This window comes from Spermophilus citellus, assembly GCF_964194105.1.
Source record: "Spermophilus citellus genome assembly, chromosome: 2".
NCBI classification, from domain to species: domain Eukaryota; kingdom Metazoa; phylum Chordata; class Mammalia; order Rodentia; family Sciuridae; genus Spermophilus; species Spermophilus citellus.
The window spans coordinates 131,683,187-131,698,371 of record NC_138183.1 but is presented as its reverse complement, the minus strand read 5'-3'; the positions used below and the strand labels follow the sequence as shown (position 1 = coordinate 131,698,371).

General features: G+C 42.8%; 1 protein-coding gene across 2 annotated transcripts in view; it reads right to left on the bottom strand.

Moving 5' to 3' along the window:
* KIRREL3 (kirre like nephrin family adhesion molecule 3) overlaps positions 1-15,185 on the bottom strand; it is a 557,358-nt gene that overhangs the window by 526,310 nt on the left and 15,863 nt on the right. The gene's annotated exons all lie outside the window — the stretch shown is intronic.

Here is a 15,185-nt window from a genome sequence, read left to right as displayed (position 1 = left end):
GGGACTTTGCAGTAGAAATGGGGCAGGGGTGAAAGATGAAAGTTCCAGTCCCAGATCTGCTGTCAGGTTTACTGTGTGACTCTAGGAAAGGGACTACACCTCTCTGAGTCACGATCCATCTGTAAAGAGCACACAATCTCTAATTCCCCTTCAGCTCTTACAGGTTATGCTTAGAGGTGTTTCTGACATTCTCGTCAGATATAGAAATCCTGCTTACTCTTGAATAGGTCTCAGAAGGGAGAAATAGGTCAGGCTGTGGTGTCTGTGGTCCCCATATCAGAGAACCAGGCTTACTACATAAGTCATCTTCTACTCAGACAGAAGAGGTTGCTTAGGTGCCAACGGAGCCCCTTCTACACCGAGAGGTAAAGACTAGATCAAAAGGGTCTGAGGTATCATTGTGGTAAAGGTATGTTTCACACATGTACCCAACACTTACTGAGTGCCTCCTATGACCACAGGGAATGAAGAGAGAAGACAGATTTTTGTTGTTTAGGGGTACGTGTCTTCCAGGGAGAAGTGGCTGTCTACTGGGGACAATGGGCGATTCTGTGCACATACCAAGGGAGAGGTAAACACCAGGTGTTGTGAGAATGCCAAGAGAGCGAAAGGAGGCTGATGAGGAGGTGGCAGCCAGGAAGAGTCTGGAAGAATGAGCAGGTGTGGCCGGGGAAAGAGGGAGTGAGAAGGTCCTGCCGGGGGTGGGGGTGGGGGCTGTGGGCAGAGGATGAGGGGGCTATGTGTGCTCAGGGCAGGTTGAGCAAAAGCAGAACACAAGACATGTGCACTTTCTACCCAAGTGATCCAAGGGAGGAAAGACCTTTAAGTAGTAAAAGAGGCTCCATGAATTGTGATGGAAGCCATGATGTTCTTTCATGCACAGACGGCACAAGGCTAATTTCAGTAACTTAGCTGTAGGACCTGTGGTCTCTGTTGATGGCTCGCTTCTGAGGATCTCCTAAAGCTGAAGATGGGTGCCTTCCAGAATTATCTTGTTGGGTGGAGAAAAGAGAGAGAAGTAAAATCTTTCAGTAATTTCTTCTCTTCTACTTTCTTCTCTATACTGTGCGAACACTAAAGAAAGTTTCATGTTAATGCCATTAATGTAAGACTCTACCTGAGTTAAGACAACATAATACAAATGAAAACTTGGATGAAATTAGCCTTTTACTTGAGTCACAGAACAGCCAAGTTGCCCTCAGGGTGGCAGTTGACACTGCTGCCTAGAGGTGGAATCAGGAAAAGCAGTCTCTCTGCTGCCCCCTTTTAGGAGGTCTTATCCATTTGCAAAATTATTTTGGCTCCTGTTTTTTCTCTATTCAACATCTTACTCAATGTTACTGAAAACACATTGTTTTCTATGATTGTGCCCATTTCCTTTGACTCTCTTTTTACTTTTCTTAATTGAGTTTTCTCCAATTCTCTCACATTGTCTTTATTAAGTAGTACTCTAATGACCACAGATAGCTAAGTATGAAACTAAGCAATATAGCTATAATAAGTAAACAGAAAACCATAGACTAAAGAAAAATCAGACATAAAGCAACCACCACCAGCAATCTTTAAACCCCTAAAAGTTGCCAGGTTTGGTGGCACATACCTATAATTCCAGCAACTCAGGAGGCTGAGGCAGGAGGAACAGGCCCGACTTTGCAACTTAGCAATATCCTGTCTCGACTATAAATAAAAAGAGCTGGGGATATAGCTCAGTGGTAGAGTGCCCCTGGGTTCAATACCCAGTGCTGTCAAAAAAAAAAAAAAAAAAAAAGAAAGGACCGGGTCAACCCCTCAGAGGGTCCAGAAAGTTTGATAGAGTACCCACATATTGTCATCTGAAGAAATATGATTCTTATCAAGTATCTAACTAAAGAACAGTTTTGATTTTTCCTTGGTTCATTCAATTATTGAATTTCTAATGAGTTTACTGATACTGTGACAGGATTGTTTTCTATTATATGTAAAATGATAATCTTAAAACATTTCAACCAAATCCCTAGTTATATAAAATTCTCTGAACCCAGTTTAATTGAGAACATTGCTTCTGTGAAAACAAAGCTTTCTGAGTTACAAATAAGTGACATGTAAGAAACTGCAGAAACATTTGCAAGTTAGCGTCTGATGAGCCCCCTTGCCACCAGGTGATTAAGTGGCAGTGGAACCACAGAGCTGTGTGGTCTTTACCCTGGCCTCCAGTCAACTTATCTCCCTCACAGTGGCTGTGAAGGGATCAGGTAGTTTCCGGATCTGATATATTAAGTAAATATTGCTTTTCAATTTTCCTTTTATTTATTGTCAACCCCACCCAACAAAACAGCTTTTGTTTTCCTCAAGATCCCCTTATTGCCATCTCCCTCTAAGAAGCAGATTTTCATTTGATTTTTTGACTATTTATTAGTAAAAACTGTTATCCATATTTCTAATGACATAACAGAAACAGAACTGAGTAAACATCGGGAAAAGTGCAATGTTTTGGCACTTAAGCTGTTATTGGAAAACCATCAAGGAACGCATCTGATTTTTGAATGGAAAGGTGGTGCACAGGTAACTCATTCAGTGTCCCTGTTTTCCCAGCTACAACCTCAGAATAATGATCATTATCTAACAGATTGCAATCATTACAAATTGCTTGGAAATTCTCAAGTGGTAACAACTAGGTGTGAAAGATGTAGAAACTGCAGGGAGCCGGACAGGACTTTGTGTTCTGTTCCAGGTGCTGTCTTCCCACAATGTCTTTTGACCTTTACCATCTCTTTCTTATAAAAATAAGACTTCATTGCTTTAATTCAGTAGTCCAAGCATGAAGAGTCACTATAATAAGAACTCAGAAAGGAAGCATGGAAATGTAAACATTTCCTCAGTCTGATTCTGTGCTTTGAGCTTGACCTGTGGTCTTGTAAGGAGAGACACTTGTCACAAATCAACACCCCTAACCAGAAAATACAAAAGTTAGCAAGATAGTCCTCTGTATCTTCCTATAGTTAATCCTTCGAAGCTTGCAGGGAAGAGGCAGGAAAGTCTTGCTGTTTCTTTCAAAGGACTCTAATGATTCACTTGCAGCAACTTTCCAAATATGCCTTTTCTAAGTGACTTGGGATCGGGACACAGTACACACAAGATAACCAGCCACTGAACTCAACAAGGGAAGAGCACCCACCATCTGAAGATCTGATCAATTCAGGATGGACAGGTTAAAGGTAGTGAATTTACGTGGCCCTTCCTGCAGTTCATGACTACTACCCACTGCTGCGGAAGTTACGTAGAAGCTTCTCTGTTATCTCATTTGGAAAGTTAAGAACTCTAGCTGTGTTGGTAGACATGACTTTGTCACTAAAAATTATCCCAGGCTATAATCAATTTGTACATTATCACTAGACCTGGGAGTTGTACAGAGGGAGAATGTCTATTCCTGCACACCTGAAATCTCTAAGAATAATAGTTAAAGACCTCTGGGGGTACTGGGGGTGGATACTTGTTATTCCTCTTGGTGGCCCTACTGCATAAACCTTTCCTACATTTGTGGAAAATTCTTCCCTCTATGAATCTTGGTGGAAAATAAGATCTCTCCCATTCTATACAGAAGCTGAAAAACTCCAGATCCTGGTTTTCCTAGCCTCCCTTGCAGCTAGAGCATAGACCCGTGACCTAGTCACTGTTAATCTGACCCACTTCCCAGACTCAGCCATGGGAATTAGCAATGTTGAGAAGAGAGGATAAGCAGAGCATCCCTTCTAGCAGGGCCAGCAGCTGTGACAAGATCGATGTAGGGGTCAGCTGTGTTTGCTGGCAGGAGAAGTCATTCTGATGATTGTTTGGGATATTAGTTAGACCACCTCAGAGTCTGGCTCCTCAGCTCTTCTGGCAATTCTGTGACTTGCCCAATATTCTTTTCCATTTATATCAGCCAGATGGCTTCTGTCGCTTGCCACTAAGGACCCTGACTGACACTGTGCCACATGTGTATGCAGGAATGCCACATGCATGGGCACACACCTTCTCTTCTCATATGTCATATCTGTATTTTCTTACCTTGAACAATGTTATGTTGCAACTAGCTAAAGAAAACTGCAGGGGAGTGAAAAAAAAACTCTCCTCTTTTCATTTTCCTCCATCATCCACATAAAAAGTGACAGAAAAGAAGAAACAATACGCTTCTCTGATTGAGTTGATAGCCTTAAATTCCACTTGCCCTTTCCCTCAAGCAGGATGCTAGCCAAAGTCAATGGGAATTATATTTGTATAATGAAGGGCATTGCTGAACCCAGAGAGACTGGAGAACAATTTAGCATACAACTGATTCCACTGCCAATATTGTTTTTTTTTTTTTAAAGAGGAGAGGAGGGGGCTGGGGATGTGGCTCAAGCGGTAACGCGCTTGCCTGGCATGCGTGCGGCCCAGGTTCGATCCTCAGCACCACATACCAACAAAGATGTTGTGTCCGCCAAGAACTAAAAAGTAAATATTAAAAATTCTCTCTCTCTCTCTCTCTCTCTCTCTCTCTCTCTCTCTCTCTCTCTCTCTCTCTCCTCTCTCACTCTCTCTTTAAAAAAAATAAAAAGAGGAGAGGAGAGAAATTGAATCCTGAGGCCAATCTGCATGGGTATGTTAGTCACGGGCTTTTGAATAACAGCCCCAATGTCTCCTGGCATACAATTCTGCTCATTTTTATGGTGGAGGGGTCTTCTCAGGGTTTCTGTGTCATTAAGATTATAAGCCTTACATCGCCAAGTTCAACCTGACCTAACCAATGTTGACTTAGCCTCAGAGGTTGCCGCTCAGTTGCCCAGAGAGCTGGCGAGGGCATATGCTCTTCTCTATGTGAGGGCAAAGAGTTTGCAGGGGTCAGCAGAAACAAGTCAGTAGATGGACAAGTTCAGCTATTTCAATGTGAAGAAAAGTCCTGGCTGCTGTTTAAATCACTGTTCAAGGCTTGGGTCTAGACCCAGTTCTGTTACAAACCATCACGGTGACCCTTCGGAAGTCATTTCACTTCTCTGATCGGAATTTACTTGTCTGAAAACCAAGCTATTACCCTGGCATGGTGTGGTAGAAACAGCTTGAATGTAGGACCTACATAATTCAAGTTCAAGATCTTTAGCTCTATTGCTTATGAGCTTTATGACTTTGGCCAAGTAACTCAATAGCACTTCTATTTTGACAAACAATGTAAAACAGTGTAAAACAAGGATGATAATATTTTGCATAGAATTTAGAATTAGAGGAATGATATGCACAAAGTATGCAATGCATGACTCAATGAATGCTAGTTTCACTCACCCATTAATTAATTAATTAATTCATCAAATGTTTATTGATGCTCCTACTGTGCCAAGTTCCATACATAGTGTTGGGAATACAGAAATATTTGACAGATAATGTTCTTTGCTTGTGGGACTCTCATATTTTCTCTCTCCACTAGAAGAGTGAGATTCATGTTCTGTGATTCTGGAGGAGAAACTAGGGCTCATGATCTTTTCAGTCATCCTGTGAGTTACTTGGGGACAGTGACCATGTCTGACTTGCTTCCAATTTGTGTGCAATGCATGTGTGTGACTGGATCAATTACACATGAGGTAAAAGCCTACAGATCCTATATCCACAGGTAAAGGAATATAAAGTGCTTTATGCTGAGTGCTTCTTCACATTTGATTATCTTTTCCTGTTTCAAATAATTGCTTCTTTCTCCTCTCTGTGGTACTTCCCACCATCTTTCCTTCTTTATCTATACCTCTCTGATTCTATTACCTCCATGATAAAATTGAATTTTTCCCCAATATATTATGTCTGCTATTGAGTTTTAAGAACGCAGAAAGTCCTGGAGGTCACCTTCCTTGAACCTGTCTTCTGGTTCATCAGTTTCCTTTCTGCCATATCCAACACCGCATTACCCAATCAGCCCATGAAGATGCATGGCATAGAGGGGAGATTGGCTACATAGCAAGGGCACCTGCTTCATTTTTAGGGAACTTTCATTTTTTCAAGGTCCCTTCTCCTTCCTTCCTGTAATTTCATTGGACATGTAATTGCTGATCACCTACTGTGGGCCATATACCATATTCACAACCAGGGACAGAGAAGTCAGAATGCAGGGTTCCCACCTTCCAGTAGCTGGCAGTCAAGTTGAGGACTTGTAGCTTACAATTCTGTCCTCTCAAACATATGGGAGATCTAACCACTTACATCCAAGGACCAATAAGTTGTTCATTACCAACCCAATGTTTCTTAAAGTATAGTCCTCGGACCAGTGGAGTGAGAATCACCTGTGATTATTTCTTTAATTACAATTTTCTGGGCTTTCCCTGGGATTAATGAGTCAGACCCTACAGACCTATGGATTGCAATCACTGGATCTGCAATTTGAACAAGCACCCAAGTGATTCTCATGCACTAAGTTGAAAAGCCCTCAAAGCTTATCTTCCCTTCCTACACAAGGCTAAATTCCTCCACCCTTTCTCATATTATATAATTCCTACTTTTCCACATTCTCCAAAGCCCTAGTTTGTAAATGACTCTCTAAGATGTGACTCTCAGAGTGGAGCACACCCATTCTAGATGTGGTTACCTCTGCAGAGGGTACCATGCCTTGTTAGCATGTTCAGTATGAAAGCATTATTCGTAACTGTTGGCTCCGGTTGAGACTGCAACAGAATAATACTGATTCAATTAGGACTCTGGAATACATCCCACAGATTTGTTTATCAAATTTGTGAATAGCACACCACAAACGAGAGGTAGATTATAACATTATGATTTTTTTTCCCCTTCAGTGAGGTATTTGCTTTTAGCTCCGGAGCTTCCTGCCACCATGGCTGATTTTCTGACTGTTTAAGAACCATCAAGTTACTCTTTTACACACTTTTTTCCCTGAAGATCTATATGAAGTATGCCTGCTTACTATTTTCAGAATCTACTGTCATTTATTTCTCTACCTGAAATAAAAAAAAGCATAGTATTTTTCCAGACTCTCCTCTGTCCCAATATTGCTTGACAATTGTTCACTTAGAATGGTTTCAGGATCATATATTCAAATTACTTCAGTATCTTGTGAGGTTGATTCCAGGGGATCTAGAAATCAGATTTGTTTTAAACACATCATCATCGTCACCACCACCACATTGATGATGATAGTTAATATTTATTGAATGTCTCTGCATGTCAGATATTAAGCATTTTACCTGCAATGTATCTTTTAATCCACACGACAAATCTATGACATACATATACTCTTGTTATCTCTATTTTACAGAAGGATAAACAGATCCAGGCGAGGTTCCTACCAATATAAGATGATTACTGCATGGCAGAGCTCCCACTTAATCCTTGGCCTGGGCGACCCCAAACCACTCCCTTCTATAATCTCCTACCATCACATCCCCTATCTCAGGTTTTAATTCTTCCTCAATCAAGCTTATTCTCCTTCAAATATGAAAAGCATGATAGAAAAGATAATACCAAAACACAAGTTGAGAAATCCTTTGTAACTGATTAGCTCATGCTGCATTTCCAAGGAGAACTGTCCTCTTTCCCCTTTCCTTCTTGGAACCTAAAAATCTCCACTGCATTGTTCTTAAGGTTTTCCTTTCCATTTTTTTTCTGGTTCTGCTGGCCTTGGCTCACACTGGGTCTTTATGTCACCGGGTACCTTTGTTGCAGGTCCAGGCTTCTCTTTTGTCCTCATCCTTTGCTAGGCTGCCTCACCTTCCGTTGCCTTCCATCCTTTGTGTGTGTCTTTTTAAACCTGAGCTCCTGGGAGAGTTGCTTGTGCAGCCAGGGTGGTTTCTTTAGTGGCCACTGCCCTTCCCTTCTGCACTGGGCCAATTTGTAATTTGTTGTAAAAGCGTTTTATTTTCTGAAGCTGCCATATTGCTTGAGGCACCTTTTCTTTTTAGTTGCCCATCTTTTTATATATTGTTCTTTTCCATGGATTCAGTGGTAGTCCCAAGCCCCAGGACAGGTAGCTGACCATGCCTGGTATCTTGTTTTCATTACAAATTCCTAAGATTAGTGCCCACTTTTCTTTCAAGGATCCCTTATATTCACTCATTCATTCCTGCATCCTTTCAACAAACATTCAGGGAAGGCCTATTGTGAGCCTGTCAACTCCACTGACAGGTTTATGCCTTGTTGGCACCATGCCTGGCACATGTTGGGTGTTCGATAAATATTTGTTGAAAAAGTGAAAATCAGTTAGATTTGAGCCCAGAGTAGCAGAGTCTCTCATTGATTCCCCCGCCCCCAACTTTCTAAGCCATCAAGCTGCCTGTAAGGCAATTAAAAAATATGTCAAGAACCCTATGTTAACAGAACAAGCCTTCCAGTCGGAAAGAGCTGATGTCCTTCTCCCTGGCTGTGACTGATTTCCATGCCCAGCTTAAGCTTTGGATTAGGAGAGAGGGACCATAACCTATCTGAGAGACCATCACAGAGAAATCACTTTCCTTTCTTTTTTCCTTTGTCTTCCCACTCAGCCTCTGTCCACGATGCACCTGCCTCAGAGCACGAGTTTCTGCACCATGAAGATGCTTCCCTGAGATCCACTCTATGGACAAGCATCTTTGCCAACACAGTGGTCCCCAAAAGCACCTCCTCTCGAGTCTGTGACATCAGTCCTGGGGACCTCGGCAAACACTTTAGGGAGTTAGATTTTCATACTATTTAATTTCTTATTAAAGGTGTTTAGGTTAAAAAAATTATGCCGTTCTTGGGGGCTGGGGTTGTAGCTCAGCAGTAGAGTGCTCGCCTAGCATGTGCAAGGTGCTGGGTTGGATCCTCAAGAACCCTATTTAAAAATAAATTTTAAAAAATTATGCAGTTCTTTCAGTCTTGCTTCTGACCCCCTCCTGTCCCTTTCTTTGAAAGTTTACTAAGTTTCTTGTTCTCCACTAAAATTTGCACTGTGTCATAGCTGTTGTCCCCTAAGGTGGGCGTGTTTTTCAACCTCCTGTTCAAACTCCAGGTGAAAGTACCACCAGTGAGGCTTCCTCCACCCTTCTGCACATAATCTCTGTAACCAGCCTGCATTCTTTCTTTCCTTCCCCTGGGGCCTTTGCAGCAACCCTACCCTAAAGAGAAGCACTCTGGCACCTTTACATGGATTATTTCTTTTTCTATTCAATATAATACTTAAATTGCTTGACCAGGAAGCTTCCTGACCTGGTTCTGTGTACAACACATTAAACCTCTGGTGATCCCAGTGCCCTCAGGACCCCTGGGTTCAGGCCCCACCAGGCCCATGCAGTGGGAATGGGCTACACTCTCTCCCTCTTCTCCCCTGCTTCCAGGCTTGAGCACAGGCGATTCCCTCTGCTCCCACACCCCCAGCCAGCCCCACTCCCTGCCCACTTTCTTAGCTAACTTCAGCGTATCTTTGGAGCCTTGCCTAGTGAAAAGGCTTTCCCTGAGCGTTCTCCCCCCAAGGCAGGCCAGGCATCCCTACTGTCTAGTCCAGCAGAATCAACTCTATACATAGCTCCCCTTAGTCCCCATCTGCCTTTAATTGCTTGTTTTCTTATCTGGATTCCCTTCTATGCCCCACACTTCTGGACACATCATGGTGTACTTGCCTTTCTGGAAGTTTGGCAAACTTTCCAAGGTGTGCTTAGGAATACAACAGAATATTACAAGAGGTGGCAGGCAGGATTTCAAAGGAGGGGGAGTGGGGAACACAGAAGCTCATACAAAACCAAACTCCCCAATACAGTCAAAAGCACAAACCCAGACAAGCAGCAATTAAGGACCCAGAGTCCAAATTCAACGAGAACAAAAGACCTGTCTCTAACCATTATTTATCATCCAGCAAACACTCTCTTTCTGTTCCATTGTCAGTGCCCCACAGACCACATCTGCCTATGGACAGAGGGGGAAGAGAGAAAGGCAGAGAGAAATGAATAGAAATGAGAGTATGAGTTTCGCTTTATTTATTTATTTTACATATAAATCAGCTAATCTGTTTAACATTCATATTAAAGTTGTAATCACCTTTGCACACATTAAAATACAAACCAGCACAAGTAATAGGCCTTAAGAACAACATTACAATAGCTATTAGCATATAACAGCTACCTTATCAACTTACAACATCCCTATAAAATAATAACTGTATCCAGGATTGATTTGCAGGAAGTTCATTCTCCTGGAGCACTGAAGCCTGACACGGAGTCTGGGGAAGGGAGACTCTGGCTGTTCTTTGGCTGGCTCACAGCAGCTCCAGAGAGATCTAGGCTTGGAGACTGAAGGCTCACGCTTTAATTTTGTCTCTATTATTCAAAGCTGGGCAAATTTCTTAAACTCACTGAGACTCAGTTTCCTCCACCGTAAAATGGAAATAAGAATATTTTCATCCCAGTGCTTCCGTGAGGCATTAAATGAGATCATGGGAAGGTACCTGGCATGTGTAGCAGGGGTTTAAGAAACGCCAGTGTCTTTTCATGGCAGCCCGCTGTTAAAGGGGGCCGGGGTGGAACAGGAAGGATGCTGCAGAACGGGAGGAGCCGTGCACAGCACTGTATTTCTTCCCTGACCCTCTAGTCACTCATTAAAACTTTGTTGATCACTGTCAGAGACAGTGGGATGATACAAAAAGAAAGGGTTAAAAGACAGTTTCACTGGCAGTCGAATTGGAGGGACATCAGGTAAATAAGCAGGACAGGACTGAACACATGATGTGAGAGAATATACACATCGTGGTGAGGAAGAAGAAAGAATGGCAAACCTGAGTGGAAAACAGGAAATAACTTCATGGTAAAAGGCGACAGTTGAACCAAGCCTTGAAATATGAACAGTACTTCAATAAATGATGAGGGAAAAGGTATTTTAGACTGTGGGAACTGTATAAGCAAAGACACGAAGGCATGCTATAGCTAGGGAATATTGAATTTATTACTTTTTTATTTATTTATTTTTGCTGGAGCTTGGAGAGCAAAGAGGGTGGGGAGGAAGAAGATAGTGCTGGAAAGAGTTGGTGGCAGATGGGGAGGACTTCAGTGTGGGGTGAAGGGGTCATCCTGGACTCCAGGTGTGTGCTGTGCTTGGTAGGCAAAGGGAAGCAGTGGACTTGCTGAGGAGGGAAAGCAAATGTGAGTTGCATCCTATGAAGACACAAGTAGTGAAGGAGAGTGATGAGGATACATGCTTTTGGGGAAAAGTGAGGAGATTGATAGAACGCTGTAATAGTTTGGGAGAAAATGAGGAGGACATGTAGGGAAGAGAAAATGAAAAGGCGGTATAGATAAGAACGCGCCATAACAAGAGAACTAACTGGATAGGAGAGATGAGAGGGGGCAGGTGACTCAGATTCCAGAACAAAGTACTGGGGATATGTGATGCCTTTTACCATGATAGGACCACAGTGGGGAATGAAGTCATGAATGTAGTTTTCAGAATGTTGTAATGAAAGAGATCATGGGATATCTATCCATCTATCTATCTATCTGTATCTATCTATCTACACACACACACACACGCACACACACACGAGATCATAGTGGGTAGTAAACTAAATAGCCAACAGGCAGATTTTCCACTACCACTCTTACAATTAGCCACCAGAATGGTGCTAAAAGTACAAACTTGAGACTAACCAAATTTAGATAGGAAAATAAATTAAATCATTTGGGGATCACAGAAGTTTTGATTTCCTGGTACTTTAGCAATGACTGACCATATAGTCAGATCTTTATACAGTGGACCACCATTAATCCTATGTAAATTGCTATGCAGTACAATTCTCTCATGAATGGCCTAAATATTTCCATGCTGAGTTTTAAATATTTGAAGCCTGGTCCCACAGGCTACCTCTTGGGACAGCTGTTACCCAGATGTCTAGACAAAGGAAGGAAAAGATGGCCAGCTGAACCTCAGGAGGCCTTCTTAGTTTTACTTGCTAGTCTGTCTTTCTTATTCTTATGGTTTAGCCCAGGGCCTACGCAGTCTACCGATGTTAATGCTAATGTGCTACAGTGAGAGCACACGTATCATGTGACTTCCTATGAAAGCTTCCAAGAGGAGGCTGCCAGCCTTCAGACACACACAGAGCACTGCCCAATTGCCATTATTCTGCAGGGAAATGACTAGGAGATATTAAATGTGTTCTGGTTGTGGGATTTCAAGCAAAAGAGAGAAGCACCTTCCTGGGTCACTGAGGAAGAGCTAAATACATTTGTCCCTATCTTCCTGAAACAGACCCTGCCCCTACCACTCAACTCTATGAGAGAAAGGCAGTGAGGCTTTTCTTAATCAGAATAAACATGTCACCTTGGATAGAATTGCTAAACCCATGTGTCTGAAGGTCTAAGGAGGCCTCAAGTCATGCATGCTCAGGAGATCTCTTCTCAATGCACTCAGTGCAGTGGGCCCCTGGGCTTGGGAGCTGGGGGATGGCCTCCAGCTCTATCTCAGAGGGCAGCTCTCCTCCAGGGTTCCCCCTAGCTCTGCACCCTCTGGGCCTCTGATGGCAGTGCCCAGAGGAGAGATCTGAGCTGCTGCACAGCAAACTCCCTTGCTGGGGGACTCTGCCAGGGATGGCAGCCTTTAAACGCCTCATTAATATTCAAATCTATTCAAGTCATTTCAATTTGAATTCTATGCATATTATCAGATAGGACAAAATGCAAATATATACAAATTCATCCATATGAAGAAATAAATAGGGGGAGCTCTGCATAATGGGATTATAATCATTCTCAGGGCCTTTCTCTCCCTCTCTTTTAATTCCTCAGAGCCCTGAGGCCTGGAGTCAGTCTTGATACTGCTTCCTGGAACTGTTTGGCAATAATATAACCTCTCCTGGACAAAGGTTCTTGAGGGCTGAACATTTTATAAACCTATTTAAAGATATTATCATTATGCCCTGATTGTTTCTCTCCCTGGTTCTTCTGGTAGAGTTGCAGACTGTAGGTGGGTATGGGGTTGGGGGCAGACTCAGGGTCCTATCTGGGTCCTGGGCCGTGCAGCACTGGCCTTCAGGGTCCCAGGGAAGGCATCTCACAGCCCCAAACTTGTGGAGTCTTAATGTACTTGGTGGTTATGTGGGTGGGGAAGAGCTAAACTCTCACATTTAAAAAAAAGTCTCTAATGTGCAGGAGACACCACAAAAGCTTTAAAGTATGTTAACTGAATCTGAAGGCCTAAATGATCCAAAGTAATGTCTAAAACTACAGTGGTATACAATCTGCTTTGCTTTGGCAAAAAACTCATCCTCCAACAGTCCGCCCTCACTTCCATGCACCCAGTGCCCGCCCACTCACTCCCCCACTTCTCCTGCCCCCATCCTCAGGACCAACAGGACTCTCTCCTTCCCAGATCCTCAGTCAAAAGCCAGAAGTTCAACCATGAATGTTGGCAAGGAGAGAAAAACCTAAGTGCAGGCACTAAACCTCCTGCCCTGCAACAAATCAAATACAGAAAAACACAGTGCCCATTTGTCCTTTCTTTCACACGCTTGTTATAGTTGTTGATCTCTATTTCTTTTCAATTACTCCAAAGACAGAAGGAGGCCTGGGTGCATGGTATTTTAAAGGAGAGTTCTCATACTCTATGCTAATGAAGCCAAAGTAAATTGCTATTAAGAATCATTTAGTGAGATTTAACTACAGAATCTAATAGATGCGCCCCCTAATCTCTCCCTTACAGAATTCAAAGATAGCTGTATCTACTAGCAGCTCCAGAGACTCATGCCAAGTCATAGAATAATAGTATAATTACTATGTCATACTAAGCATTCTTTATTTAATAATCCCTAAGTATTTTATAGATATAAATGGTGGTATGGGGGGGTCATTTTCTCTAACTACAGATAGGGAGAATGAGGCATGGAATTCTCACAAAGACAGGTCTGATAGGAAAGCTTACATTTTTCCTGAAAGGGAAGAAACCTTTAGCTTTGCTTTGGTCTCTGTAGGAGACAGAATAACATCCCTCAAAAATGCCCATGTTTTAACTCCTGAACCAGTTCCTTTACCTGGCAAAAAGGATTTTGTGGATTGATTAAGGATTTTGAGATGGGGGGATATCCTGAACTATCCTCTTGGGCCTGATATAATCTTAAGGCTCCTAATACAAGGTGGCAGAAAGAGCAGCTGGCAATTAGTTATGTGAGGCTGGAAGCAGGAGGGTGGAAGATGGGAGGAAGGGCTACCATCCAAGGAATGCAGGCAGTCTGCTTCTGGAATCAGAAAAGTCAAAGGAAGGATTTTCCCTAAAGCCTCCAGAAAGTTCCGGCTTTGTCAATACCTAGACACCAGTCCTATGAGACCCCATGCAGACTTCCATGCTTCAGAACTATAAGATAAAACACATATTGTTTTAAGTCAGTAAATTTGTGGTAATTTGTTATAGCAGCAAGTAACAGAAATATAACCTAGTCCCTACATAGCCTTTCTCTGCTGGGGTTCCTTTTTGAAGCAGGGACCCCTGGTACTCAATATTATTTTTTCACTTCTCCTGAGGATCATATATAATTAGTGCCATTTAGATGCACAGGAAATAACCTCATTCATTACATAACCATGGAAACCTTTCAGGTCATTAGGAGTTAATTCCCTTGACAAACCCCACTGAGAAAGATTGCAAGGCTTCACCTTTCTCTTAAGGCCTTGCTCCCTTAGAAAGCCACATGGTATCTTGCCTTGAAAAGAGAATAAGGATGCTGAGCAGATCTATTCTGACCTTGCGCACTAGCTCAACACATCTGGGAACACAGAACCAGAGGATGGTAAATACCTTGGCTCTGAAAAGTGCTCTTCACAGTGTTTCAAAGCACTCCCCAAGAAGTATTCTCTCAGGAGATCCGCAACAACTTGATGAGGCAAGTAAAAGAGAAAACATGTTTCCGTCTACGTATGAGGGCCATGGCTAGAGCCATGCACCAGGCCACCTGGCCCCAGGTCTAGGGCCTGTGTCACATGTTTGGAGTTGTGGTGGCTGTTCTGGACCCTCATCAAGTTCTTCCTCAAGTGACAGGGTGACACTCCAAGGCAGGTGCAAGTGAGAGGGACCATGGCCCGCCAGGCCCTTCTCACTTGGTACTGCCATTAAGTCCTTACTACAGTGAAACTATTGTGTTTTTATGACTCATATACAAGGCAGCATCAGTCAAGAATGGGTTTCCCCAGCCTCTGTGCAGAGACCACTGTGCATCAGACATCATTATAGAACCAAGAACCTTGCCCAAGCACCAGGAAGGAGTTGCT